A 15,466-nucleotide genomic window follows, 5' to 3' on the forward strand; every position below is an offset into this window, starting at 1 on the left:
AATATGGTAATATCAAAATAACTTTACAACGAAACATTTGCATCGAAGGAAACAAAAACTAAACGTAAAACATTAATATGCTCTCTAATGAAAATAAAATACATTACTCAGATATACAATTTTTAATTAGGTTGATTAGGTCTTCAGAGGATACCATTATATAAAAAAGCACCTAGAACTTCACCTATATTAGTGTGGAAGAAAGTTCAATGTATATATAATAAAACAACTATAACTTATAAATTACTGTGTACTACTTAAGATGTACTATAATGTTTAAATAAATTATAATACATAACATTTTTTTATTTAGATTAGAATTTTGTTATGTCAGAACCAATATGTACTAAAACTTAGAGTTGCTGCAGCAACATTGCGATGTTTTGGCAGGTCATGTGTGTCACTACTGTTTTGAATAGACTATATATACAATAGTATAATCATGTAAAGTTACATTTGACATTTTTTGTAGAAAGGGCAAATTAACGTGTCTTATTCGTTCGGCTTTTTCGTTGTTGTTACCTGTGAAGGAAAAACCCAACGCGTGCAAAAAATGCATTCTGACATAGATTAACAAAATTCGAGTATATCAAAATTCGTCTGTTCTTTTTGTTTACATGGTATTTATATTTTCGCAAGAAGCTTTAAAAAAACTCTGTATCTGGTGATCACGGAATAGCTAAGACAATTTTTTCTCGATTAAGAACTGATATTAATTGATATAGTTCTGGATATTTTAGTGTTAATATGACATGAAATGATGCAGAACCTCCTTCAGATTGAGCTTGAACAGCGTCAAATACTGCTCTGAATTGGTCTCACGGTTACACTTGTTGTTAGTAGTGAGCAAATCTAACGCGCCGGCAACCTTATCATGCCTAAAATGTCATGCAAGATATAAACTACGCGGTTTTTTGAGATTCCTACTGTCGGACACCTTGAATCGAAGGTCAGTCAATGCGACATCGTGAATTTTTGTCATTTTATCCTCCGTGGTAGCCGTTTTCGAGGCACCTGAACGTGACTCATCCAAAACCAACGTTGAAAGTAGTCAAACCTATTTTCGACGAACGCCATCCAATGTGAAGAGTCACCGTACCTAGTATCCTAGCGCTCTTTGATTTCGATGTGTTATTTCCAAAAACAAGAATCGAATCATCGACCGATATTAGTCTTCACGCAGTCAGAACAAAACTACGAATCCGATTCACCTAAAATTTCGATAATAGTCGATAATGTAACAGCAAATGACAGTAAAATGGTCTGGCGAAGGTAGTGCCATCGGGCGGTGAGGCTAAGTACTTATAGGACGGCACTTGTATATTGTACCACTTTTTTTCTTAATGAAGGCCGACTTAAAACAAAAAGAATAGTTCGAATCCACAGTATTAAATATTTTTAATACACCTTAATACTATTATAGTTATAGTTATAATTAAGAAAAACTTGGCTAGAAATAATCCGCCTACTTAACCGGAACTTGGAATATTTTTACGAAATTTCATTTTCCGAACAGTAATGTTACTTTATAAAATACACTCACCAAGTTTAAAAATATATTAATATCGAATATAATACTGGTATGAGTAGATTTCGATTCCGTCTTAGGAACAAAATTATTTCAGTTATTGCAAAACTTGGTAGTAGAATTCAACGAGAACTTTGAAACTTCGAAAATTTCGAAAGTCCTTTAAAATACTTTGGAATTATTTGTGGGGCTTAGTATGCTATTGCTTTATATTCAAGGTCGAATCTCAGTTTAAATCAAGCAGAAAAATTATTCCAATAATTTGTATTTTAAAATTATCGGCATAGGGAATAGTATGATAAATAGTTTCCATATCCTAAACAAAACATACTCATTGTGTTTCAAATACTACATCATAATACAAAACTTCATTTGAATTAAACCAAATTGAAAACGATGATTTGATCTACCTAATAGCAATCAAAACCTTCACTCAAACAGTTCGAAGTATAATTTCTTGGAGATGCGCTCGAAAACTTTAAATTCAGCTGGAAAAGTTACGCGAACTAGTTCGTCGAAACGTAGGAAGTTTTCACGAAATTTTCGATTAAACTCTGTCGTTTTCATCACTCCACCGTCCGGTCCGTGTGCCTTCTGGTTAAAAATCCAGTAGCATTCTGTTAAATGTTTCGAAACGAAATATATACGGCAAATTAACAATATATTAATACGAGTCTAGTAACTCCAATAGCAAGTTTTGCATATCATTGTAGGTACACTCTAATGAAGGAAATCACATTATTTTTTATAAATGCGACGTTGTTAATCTCTTTCTGTCTTTATTTTGTCCACTTCTTTTTTATAGAACGGCTTGTCGTCGATCTACGATGGATAGCTTACTACGATGGATAGCTCCGTTAATATTTCGAGCCGACTTTTGTGATAGTCGCGGGTCCGAATCCTGCTGAGGCATGGTCGTAAATTTATGTTTGTGATTGTTCAAGATTTGCTGTTGCCTTTAGACAAAAGTACAAAATTCGACAAGGAAAGTCATCCCAGTCACGCCAGTAACCAGGCTGGGTAAGACCGGATGTCTTCTGGGATTATTTTTAAGTTGATCACTCGCCAGTCGGTAGGCTTAATGCCGAAGGCCGTAGTTTGGAGCCCACGTTAAACTGTAGGTCCAGTCAGATAAATCCTCTTTGGTAAAAGGAATAGTTTAAAAGGAAAAAAAGTAATATTTCAAAAAGTAATCCAGTCAATTTGACCGACTTGTAGTTTCACTTGTATGTGCAGAAGTTTTTTAAATTTTTTTATTCACTTGGGTAAATTTATTAAAATAATAAGTCGACTAATTTATCGCGCGTTTTCTCTTGCTTGTGAAGTTTATTTGAAACAGAGTCGTAATATGTATGCAATAATTCCTCGGTATCCGAGGGGTTTATATTCCGATAAGACAGCAGCGGTTTGTGAAACTGCGGTTGATGAAGGATCCATACATATTCAAAATATTATAGGAGAGAATCATGTAATTTTTTAGAATTATAGTTGAACTTATTTGATTACTCATTAATGAAGAAAAATCTATATATAAAACTACGTAAATATAAAACATATTTTCACTTAATGTTTTAAAAAATTGTTGCTGATAAAAATATAAAGTAACAGAAAACACCTATAGTACGCAAGTCACTTAGAAAATACACATGAAACAAAACAAAGTTTATTTTTAAAAAAATTAAAGTATAGTTGGCTGTTTCTTTTTTTCCTTAAGGCCTTTCTGCGCTTCTTTATACGGTTGTAGTAAATCCTGTAGACCATGATTAAATTTCGTACTTTGTTCTAGTGAAGAATCCAGGTCCAAAGCCCAATACTGCAGTTGATGAGCAGATGACAATACCTTATTAATTTGTTTTTAAGTTAAATACGTTGATTGACGTTGATTTTGATTTTTCAGCTAATTCTTGAGAAGTGTTCATCATTTGATTCATTATTTGTACTATTTTGGAAAATTTCAACGAGCTCCTTCCTTGATTGGAGGAAATTATAGAAAAGCGAAACCGCGGTTGGTGACACCGCGCGTAATGAGGGATTACTGTACTATAACTATCGGCTTTCATTAGTAGGTACTTAGTTGTCGATCTAACCTTTGTTATCTTGCCTGTTGTCTTGTCCGCACATTGTTAATTTTGACCCTATGGGATTAAAACCCATACACTTTTACTCAAAATCTCACTAAAATTTTGATATAAAATCGGGCATTCTCGACCAATTACCCAACATTATTTTGTGAGCTTTTTTATGTCTTTTGAGACAAAATCGTCGATCTTTGTAAAATAAATTCGGCACATAGCTGAGTTTCTATAACACTTATCAAGGTCAATATTTTTTCCCAAAATTGTATAATATTTAGCAATCAAAAATAAATCATGTTTGGGCATTGTTTTGAGAATAATTAAGTTTCAGTTTTAACTTAAAACAGAATAAGTTTTTAAGTAAGAGTTAAAATAAAACGCGTTTCAATACTATACAGAAATCACTTAGGGATGAAATCAACAGGGATGCTGTTCGTTGTGTTATCTATGAAACATTTAGTTTCCAAATTTATTAAGTGGAGTTTATTTTTATGGATTTTTTTTATTTTTTCATTCAGCTCTTCAAGTGATCAAATACTAGCAATTTATTTTAATTATTTTGAAATAACCTATTTTATTAGAGGTCTATTGAAGAACACCCAAAATATCGTATAATATATTTAATTTAATATCCAATGTATTAAGTGTTTGCGTATATACTGATGATATTATTATTTTAAAAGACCATTTTTGGAGAAATCTCAATCAAATAAGTCTTCAATCATACAACATATCTTGGTATGCACTTAGATCGACGCCTAACCTGGAAGAAGCACATACTCTCTAAACGGAAACAACTTGGACTTAACTTATATGAAATATATTAGGTCATCGGGCACAAATCCAAGTTATCATTAGATAACAAGGTATTGCTGTATGAGTCTATACTCAAGCCCATTTGGTCATATGGAATCCAACGATGGGGTACCGCTAGCAAATCTAATATATCCATCACTTAACGGTTCCAAAATAAGGTGTTGCGTGCCATTGTTGATGGTCAGTACTATATTTCAAATAAAGTGATACAACGCGATATACCTCTATAACCTATAACGAGTGTAATTCAACGTGTTTGTGTGAAGTACTTCGAAAGAGTGTCAGTGCATCCCAATGTACCCGCTAATCAGCTTAATATTCGAAGTGAAAGTGAAGTGCGTAGACTAAAACGTTTAATACCACCTGATCTGATTACTGGACATATGTAGACTTTAGAATAAGACTAATTAATTAAGATAATATTTTATACAGAAGATTGCTTATTGAAGTGATTTTCTACATGCCATGTATATATATATATTTTAAATACCGCTTCCGATTAGTAGTAATCTAATATATCACCTGGACGAATAGAACTTATATTTACAAAGATGCCTTGAAAGAAGAAGGAAAACAACTAATGGTGGAAAAATTAAAGGGTAGTGAAAAGCTACGGATGTTTACATGTTTACATGACCCTAAAATTTAACAACATCATTTATAAATTAAGGAATATTGCAAAAACCGTTGCCTTATATTATGGGCAACATAAAGTAGTATAATATAAAGTTTATTTGAATGAAACTAAATAGAAACTATTGCTCTGATCTATTTCATAGCTTTCAACTCATCTTTTTAAAGTAATTTCTTCACAATGCACCCGAATATTTTAAAATTATCAAAGTTGAGAACTAGTTTCAGTTCACTGAAATCTAGATAGTTTTCACGGAATATTCCACCGAATTATGTCGTTTTTGTCAAATGTTCCATCGAGTCAGTATGCAGTTAGATTAAAAATCTTCCATTATTAAATATTTCGACGTGAAATACATACAGAAACTTTAACAATATATTAATATCAGTTTGATACTTCCAATACCAAGTTTAGGGATCCTATTTTAGGTACAAAATTAATTGCAGTTGTTCCAAAACTTAGTGATAAATTTTGCCACGAACTAAGTAAATTTAAGAATATTTTTGAAGAGACAGAATTGAAAGAAAGTTACGATAGGACAACAAATACAAAATATATTAGGCTATGAGACTTCTCTTTACTCCAAAGTTACTTCGCATATTATTTAACGAGTTACTAGGGTTGTAGGAAAAGTAAAGAGTCTTTTTCAGTCGTCGTGTTTTTTTTTTTTGATTATATTATTAATTTAAGATAAAGTATTAGTATAGAAATGCCATAGATATATTCATGGTCCTAAATGATTCTGAACGTGAGATTTGTGTGGTCGTTGATGGAGAAACTGGAAGCATGATAATCACACGAATCAAAGAACAACAAAAAATATAATTTGAGAAATATATACTGACAAAATTCATTCGGTCATGGATGAACATTTTGTAGCGTTTTCGTGATAAAAATTAATGTAGCCTTTTCATGTACATTGCCAAATTTGCAGAACGCCGTAAATCTTATCTGAATTCGAATCATCAAATCAGAAAAGGTGCCTCGTTGAGCGTTTGGCTTCTGGGGAGACGCGCCGTGGAATGGGCGTCTACCGAACGGAGAGTAATCCTATGGAAGAAGGTTCCTTTAACTCGTAAATCCTCAGTGGAAGTAAACCTTTTATTTTCTTTCTGATGTGTAGACTGCAATATTAGTTATTTCAATTGGATATATTTTCGGAACGGATATATTTTCGGTATATTTCAGGTTAAGATATATTTAGTACGGGATTATTCACGATAGGAGATACTTTCGGGATATCTTAAGATAAAATATTATTTTGGGATAGGATATAATATAATGATTTTTTTGTATTATCAGATTTCATGGTCTGAACTCTTAGGAAATAGTAATGGACATGATTCGTATAAGATTGAAATACTATTTTTATTAGAACTTTAGTTTTAGATACTATTTCAATTAGGGTTAATTATTAACAAGTCAATTGAAAAGTCCCCGACTTAACACAGAGATGGCGCTACTAGAATTAAATCCATATGTTTTTCAGTTAGCCCTAATACTCAAAAGACGCGTGTATAAATTTAATAGCTGCCGGATCATTAGTTTGTGAATTATAGCATTTTGAGTGAAGCAACTTTTGTTATTGCGAAAAAATGGATAAAAAGGAATTTCGCGTGTTGATAAAATATTGCTTTTTGAATGGAAAAAATACAGTTGAAGCAAAAATTTGGCTTGATGCCGAGTTTCCGGACATTGCCCCAGGAAAACCAACCATGAAGGATTGGCATGCTAAGTTTAGACGTTGTGAAATGAGCACCGAAATCGGTGAACGCAGTGGACGTCCAAAAGAGGTTGTTACCGGTGAAAACATTTAAAAAATTCGCAAAATGATTTTGAATGACAATGAAATTGAAATTGAATGAAAGAGCAGACACTCTCAAGATATCCACTGAACGTGTAAATCATATCACTCGCGAATATTTTGGTCTGTGAAAGCTCTGTGCAAAGTGAGTGTCGCGCGAGCTCACTTTTGACCAAAAACAACGACGAGTTGATGATTCCGAGTAGTGTTTGAAGATAGTCAAGCGTAATAAACCCGAGTTTTTCCGTCGATATGTGACAATGGATGAAACAACGCTTCATCATTTCACTCCGAAGTCCAGTCGACGGTCATCCGAGTGGACTGCACATGATGAACTCGCCCCAAAGCGTGGGAAAACGCAAAAGTCGGCTGGGAAGGTTTTGGCGTCTGTATTTTGGGATGCGCATGGAATAATTTTCATTGACTACCTTGAAAAAGGAAGAACCATTAACAGCGAATATTACATAGCATTATTGGGCCGTTTGAAGGACGAACTCGCCAAAAAAAACGGCCGCATTTGAAGAAAAAGGAAGTGCTGCTTCACCAAGACAATGCACCGTGCTACAAGTCAGTGAAAACGATGGCCAAAATCCATGAATTGGACTTCGAATTGCTTACTCATCCACCGTATTCTACACATCTGGCCCCCAGCGACTATTTCCTGTTCTCAGATCGCAAAAGAATGCTCGCTGGGAAGAAATTTTCGTGGAATGAAGAGGTGATCGACGAAACTGAGGCCTATTTTGAAGAAAAGGTTAAATCGTCCTACAAAAATGGTACCGAAAATTTGGAGGGTCGTTATAATCAATGTATTACTCTTAAAGGGAATTATGTTGAATAAAAAAACTAAAGTTGCCCAAAAAATGTGTTTTACTACGGTAGGCCGGGGATTTTTCAATTGACCTGTTAGTTTCAGGTAGTATATATTGTACCATATAAGTTGTTATATAGATTTATTTTATCTCATCTTTCTTTGTACCCCCCCCCCCCCTCCATTAACCCCATTAATCCTCTTGGTTTAGTATATCCCGTATCTCCTTATTAGTTTGTAAAACCCCCCGAAGGAAACACCGAATTAGTTCAACGCACCACCCCCACACTGCACTGACGAAGAGCGATTACCTGCTTGGAAGTTGTATTGAGATTTAGGTTGTTGAAGAAAAATAGGCTACGATTTGATGAATGGATGGTCGCAATAGAAGATGAAGTCTTAACGAAAGTCAAAGTAAAAATAAAAAGTCATATAACAGTATTGTTTAAAATGTTTTTTTGTTTTTAATTATTTCATTAATGACATATGTGATGCTTCGTGTGGGTGAATTTTTGAATGAATGAATTTTTTACCGTCCATAATCATGTCTTGATTTCGTTCCGGTTCAACAGTATGCACCTATCAGACCTATAGCCTGTTATTTTTTCGATAGTAGTGTTGCGAGTTGAAAAGGATATATGCAAAGAATTTCTATGACTTCAGCGATTTATTGGCTAGGATAAGTTTCATCTAGAACAACGATATTACGAATCTCGAATTAATTAACCAATTCTTATACTGGCGTTCACTAATCCCAACATCTTATTGCAAAGCCAATATGTCTTATCATATAATTATAGTTATTAACGCAATGGTGAATGTGCTGAAACTAATAAGTACCCATTTACTACTATATTGTTAATGCCTTTAAGCGACGGATGAGTCTATCGAATAAATCAGTCAATGCATGTCATCATAATTTATGACATCAGCATATCGCAATGTTGCCGCATTAAATTCGACTTTTGGTTCACATCGTTTCCCGGTGTACAACCTCCAATTATTTCTAATTACTATGATTAACGTTTTAAAAAATTTCGTAGATCTTTAACAAAAGGATCGGCCTAACAAAAATCAAATTTCTTACATTGATTCGGTTACATGTTCTAGCGCATGAGACAACATTATGTTCCTTTTTAAGTCAAAAAATGGTAAAGGGTACTAAAATAGTATTATTTTACTTAAAAAACTGTATTATTTTATGGAAATAAGATGAATGAATGGCGATATAAAGCGACACTCCGGGTTCTTGTCTATTAGAAAACAGACCCACCATTTTCACTCATTCGCCATTCAAGTAGTTTTTAAACAGATCGACGGAGAGTCAGGGCCGTATTACATAGCATAACAGGTGTCTAATATAGTAGACCTTTAACTGATTTTGTAATATTCATGACTTGGAAGAGAATTAGGAGTGGAGACAAAATATAATATCGCATGGTATCGAATATCTGGTGATTACATGCCAACCTAGAAAGTGTAATCCCGGCTCGTTGTCGAGTATTTTGGATAATGGGGTTTCAAGTACCGAGGCTATTAGACGAAGCTTGCCAGAAGTTACACCTTATGACCCCTATAACCATAAATATCAAGAAGACCCGAGTTCATGGAACTCTCGAGAATTCCTTAAGTTTCTAGCTGGAAGCCTAGTTCTAGCCGATATTGTGAACGAATCGGCGTACAGAAAAGGATTTCTTGGACCACCCTTGTTCACAATCAAGGACCCGAGGAAGGAGCTTCAGCGATAAAACACGATGCATCGAGAACGAAAAGCAACATTTAAATGAGTATTGAAGAAGAATCGTAGAAAGCAATGAGAAAGAAAAAATTCGAAGATAGTATTAGTAGACAGTTAACAAAAATTCAACCAGAAACCAAAAGCAGTAGAATGTTGAAAAAACAAAAAAAATCAAACCCACTAGAATTCCTGTCGTTATTCTCGAAAACCAGACTTTATTTCTTAGTATATACATATATTTATATATATAAATGAATCATTGTTCCTTAGTATCGCTAAAACATGATAACGGCTGGACCGATTTGGATAATTTTGATCTTGAATTATTGTATAAGTCTAGGGAAGGTTAAAAGATGAATAAATATGAAAATACTCGAAATTAAATAAAAACAACAATTTTGTTTTTTTTTTTTTGATGTCGAGGATCGAATCCGACAATCTACGTGCGCGAGAACTTTCTTAACTTCGGTGATCCTTTGAGATAGTAACATTTCAAATTATGTGCTCTTTTTTTTGTGCTTTAGTTTACTTTACTAAACTTTACTAAGTGCGCGAGAACTTTTCTCACTTTGATTAATTACAATTTATGATGCCGAGGAGAAGACCTGACTTAGGTCGTCGCAGTCAATCAAATGTGCGAAGAACTACCTCATGTGCTAGTCGCACTGATGACCATAGATGACTTAGAGAGTGACAATGAAGTAGACAGGCAACGAGTTCGTACACATCAAACAAAACAACAGCGAGCACGACATAATGAAATTGAGCGAGTCCGCAGACACAGTGCTCCTTTGATACTGGAACGAGCTGCATTCCATTTTGATGCGGAAATAGATTATTGTGCCGACAAATCGTTAACAATTGAGGAAATGACAATAATTTGTAAATATTGCAAGGCGTTAAAATACAGTGGTGAATCTACTGGATTATGTTGTGCTGGAGGCAAAGTAAAATTGCCACTATTGGTCCCACCGCCAGATCCTTTACGCTCTTAAGTTTCTGGGATTCGAAATGATTCTAAGCACTTCTTGGCCAACATTCAGAAATATAACAGCTGTTTCCAGATTACATCATTTGGCGTTACACATATCATACAGGATAATTTCATGCCCACTTTCCCATAGTTGACCGAAAACTGCATGCAGTGTAGCAAACACATGATACATGGACCTTGCGGAGTTTTCAACTACAGTTCATCCTGTATGGTTAACGGCAAGTGTTCCAAGCGATGCCTAAGAGACCTGGTAGCTGAAACCATAACGGGAAATGATGGATACCCATTGTATCGTCGGCAATCAATTGCGAAAAATGGGCGATCGGTAGTTGTGAATGTAAGAGGATAAAATGTTGATGTAGATAATCGTTGGATCATGCCATACTAGTCAATACTATCCAAGGCTTTTGAGACTCACATCAATGTGGAATATTGTAACTCTGTGAAGTCGATAAAGTACATATGTAAATATGTTAACAAAGGTGGCGATATGGCCGTTTTCGCTGTAACCAATGCAAATGACGAAATATCACAGTACCAGATGGTTCGCTATGTAAATAGCAACGAAGCACTTTGGCGTATCTTTTCATCTGCGATCCATGAAAGACACCCTACAGTAGTCCATTTAGAAAACGGTCAGTAGGAAAAAAGTCATCTCAATGCGACCTTCTGAATTGTCTTCCGGGACAGTTGGTTTCCTTCAAATCAGTCGACACCATTATGAACCAGGACGACGTAGTCAACTATCCCACGGAGTTTTTCAATTCACTGGAATTGTCTGGTTTACCACCTTACAATTTGAAATTAAAAGTAGGATAAGTTGTCATCATGCTGCGTAACATTAATCAACCTCGACTGTGCTACGGAACAAGACTGCTTGTGATAAATATGATGAATAACGTCATTGAGGCAACAATCATAAAAGGAAAATAAAAGGAAAGGATGTCTTGAGCCCGCGTATACCGATGATTCTAACGGATTTACCATTCGATTTTAAACGTCTACAACTTCCAGTACGCTTGGCCTTTGCGATAACCATAAATAAATCTGAAGGCCAGTCGTTGGAAGTTTGCGGAATCAACTTGGAGTTTCCCTGTTTCGCGCATGGACAATTACATGTCGCGTGTTCGCGCGTCGGAGAACCGTTATCCTTGTTTATTTACGCACAACAAAACAAAACAAAAAATATAGTTAATTAGAAAGCTTTAAATTGATTAACAAACTGTATCACAACTGTGTGTGTCTGTAAATATCTAATTGAAACCTTATAACTAGCCAGAATTTTAGGGAAACTCTGTTTTTTAAGTATGAAACATCATGTGTAATTAATCGAAAATAATAATAAAAATTCATTCATACCGAGCATTTTTTTAAATTAATTACGGATTATTAGGTCTTTTATTTATCGATTGAGGCAGTACGAAGTCTGTCGGGTCCTTTGTTTGGATATTAATTTACTCAAAGAAGAGAGAAAATTAAATGTATTTAATTTACAACCTTGTTTTCTCTTCTACATCTCTACATATATATTGGTGGCAATGTTAAACAATCTAATATATAAACATTATCGGGAAACATTGAAACAATATATATATATATATATATATATATATATATATATATATATATATATATATATATATATATATATATATATATAACAAAATTATCAAAATACATAACAAATATTTAATACTAACACACTAAATAATTATTTTAAAGAGTGTATTTGAATTAGACAATTATTAATAAAAAAATAGTATAGTTTTTAGTGCTTATCTTATATACGAGTGTAAGCTACATATAACATGTGAGATATAAATCATACAGGTATTTATCAAAGAAATTATGTCTATAAAATAGCACGAACAAAAGGTGGGCCTCCATAAATAATGATAATAGTAGATTCTCTTGTGTATTAGTGTAACAAGAACGATGTTATAATACACAATAAATAGAAGCCCGTTCCTAGACCATTTTCAACTAACGCGTTCTTGCGACTCATCGCTTATTGTGCGTCAGAACACTCCGGGGATGACAAACGGCAAAAGACAATGAAAGTTTTCTCCCGTCTCACCAGAAATTTCATTAAATTATAAGACCTAATGGACGTACCCCGAAGTTATGCCTCCAGCTCCTTCGAGCAGTATGCTTTTCTGTCAGAGGTGCTTTTTAATAACAGCAGGAGCACAGTAAAACCAGTAAACAGTTTACAAAATGGCAATTTTTAATTGTACGGTTCTTAAGGCGCGAATGTATTTAATTTATTTTTACGTTGGTGTTCTTTTTTAGAATTTTAATTCGACAAGTTACAAAGTTTTTACCAGTCACGCTAATTTTTCCTCTATTCCGTACTACTTTAGAACCGTTGCTTGTTTTTATTTTCAATGAAGCTTTGAACGTAACGAGAACTAATAACCAATCTAAGTCTTATTAAATTAATTTTATTTAACGTTATTAAGTTATTTATATGCTGCAGAACTTTTTAATATTTCAGCTCATATAATAACTACGAAGAAGTTCAGAGCTGAAAGTCGCGAAATAATGATTTAAATTTTAATGGCTTGTAGCTACAATTATATACTCTAGAGTCTCACTTAATGGCTTTTTTCAACCTAGGGGACAAAAAATGGTAGGCATTAAATCTTCAATGGTTATATTTCCCATTCTTAAAAAAAAATATGCGCATACAAATTGTTAATAATTTACTGTACATAACGTTGGGTAATAAAATTAACATATGCATAAATTGGGTAATATATTAGGTTAAAAAAATATTTTTGTCAAGATATTATTTTTAAAAATTAAGTTTCCTATTGTTAATAATTACGATAATGCCACAGTAGAACAAATGGCTTAAAGATAAATAAATGTAAAACCAAAGTTATAAACAACAGGCGGATCATCTTCTGTTAAACCTAACTGCACCTGATTAGACCTCTTGTAAGTACTCTGAAATATAGTCTATTCAAAGTTTTTTTTTTTGGTAATGGGTCGTGCATATTTGTGGCGTTGAAACATTACAATGTTGCCGCATCAACTCTGTGATTTAGTTCAGTTTAGCTTTGACGTACAAGAAAATTCTAATCTAAATAAAATAATTGTACAAAAATGTTACGAAATATAATTTATTTTAACACTATACTATATCTAAAAACTACAGTTAATTATACAGCCACAATAATTTATACGTAAGAGTTAAAACATCTTATAATTTTGGCCTTGAAGAATTTTGCATACGTCTGGTCGCCGTCCGGTTGTCAGATATATGCTAAAGTTTTCAAAATATTACTTATAGTTATTACAGGTTATAAACCGGCAAACATTATTTTTAAATATATAATCATAATATATCATATTACTTTGTTTGAAAATGCCAAAAACAATAGATATTCAGAGTCACAAATTTATTGCGGCTTATTAATTATTGCAAATTTATTTGAAAATGTTTTTAGCGGATTGCTGCCGTGCTAAATATTACTGTGGGTACTGTGAATAAGATCGCTTACAAAATGAAGAATAATACGTTAGATTCACCCAAGAAGGCCCATCTACATACAAAGTGGGTGACGAATCTTGACCATCTTGATATTGGCTCTATTCAAGACCAAATATAAGAAATGTATAAGAACAGTAGGTCCACAAACTATTTTGTAGATATAAACATAATTTAATAAAATTATTTAAGAAAAAATTGTCTCTCTGGAAAGCAGCTTTTTGATAGATGTAAGACATCCTTTCATACACTCTTACAGGGCATAGGGTTTAAATGGTGTAAAGATAACCCTCGGAGACTTTTAATGGAACTTTCAGACATTACCTTAAAAAGAATTCAATTAAAGGCATAAAATAATATAACAAACTTGAATATTTCAAAATGGTTCATTGTTACACTCTTGGCAAGATGGTAACAACAAAAGTGTAAAGACAATAAAAATTGATGGAAAAAGGTAAAAGTTACAATAGCGTTTAATTGGGTTTTGTTGGCCATTATATTTATTAATAGTTAATTGCAGATATATTGGTGGTTGAGAAGGATATTCCATCAAAAACTGTTTGTCTATGTGGAAGGCAGCATTGTCAACCACAACACCTTCGGTCTGGTTGAACTCGATAAGAGTATAGAAGTAATTGATAAATGGTGGAATCATTAACATGTTTTAGACAGATTAGAAATTAACAGTTTAGTCATTGAATTGGACAGTGAGTCGTAAAGTGAAAGTGACTGGAGGAAACTTTCAGGATATGTGATAATGCTGTGCAATGCTAGAAATTCCTGAGACAGAGTGATGAGAGTGGAAACAACTAAAGGTATGCACATAATTAATTGAATATAACTGTAGAAAATGGTATTGTAGGGCGTGAAAGATTTGTGTTCACAGATATGATTGTAATTGTTCAAAATTAAACATAAGCATTAGGTTACGATGTATGAGGAGAGAATGAATACTAACTGTTTTGTAGATATGGTAAATGCATTAGACAGAATTCAGTGATTAATTTTATGAAGAATAGTGTACACAGAAAGTAGCAGAATAAATAAAATATACAGTGATACCAAGATGACTTGGCAAATAAACACACCATTGAAGGAAACAAGAACTAAAGGAAAAAAGTAAATATGCTCTCGAATGAAAGTAAAATGCGTTTCTCAGATATACAATTGTTAATTAGGTGGATTAGGCCTCCAGGGGGACACCACTACATAAAAAAAACGCGCCTAGAAACTCTACCTCATGGATGGTGTGGAAAAGAGTTAAATGTAAATAAAACAAATCTAACTTACAAACTATTATAGCTGTGTCTTAATTGTAGTTTTAAGCCGACAATATATGTATTAGATTTACTATAATGTTAATATAATAATAAATAAATAAATGATATTTTATAATATTTTTGTTCAATTATTTCATTTAGAATTTTTTTGTAAGTCAAAATCAAACTGAACTAAAACTCAGAGTTAATTCGGCAATATTTCGACGTCACAAATATCCATGATGCATTACTAAAAAAAGTTGAATAGATTATAGTAATACAAGCGGACCGGATTTTCGGGTTTTATAGCC

General features: G+C 33.3%; 1 protein-coding gene across 5 annotated transcripts in view; it reads right to left on the reverse strand.

Annotated features, from left to right (window-relative positions):
* The window catches only part of rdgA (retinal degeneration A), a 281,202-nt gene that overhangs the window by 198,068 nt on the left and 67,668 nt on the right, over positions 1-15,466 (reverse strand). The window lies entirely within an intron of this gene.

The sequence above is a fragment of the Rhynchophorus ferrugineus genome, unplaced genomic scaffold (genome assembly GCF_030347505.1).
Source record: "Rhynchophorus ferrugineus isolate W39M unplaced genomic scaffold, kcgeb_rfMv2 rfM1, whole genome shotgun sequence".
NCBI classification, from domain to species: Eukaryota; Metazoa; Arthropoda; class Insecta; order Coleoptera; family Curculionidae; genus Rhynchophorus; species Rhynchophorus ferrugineus.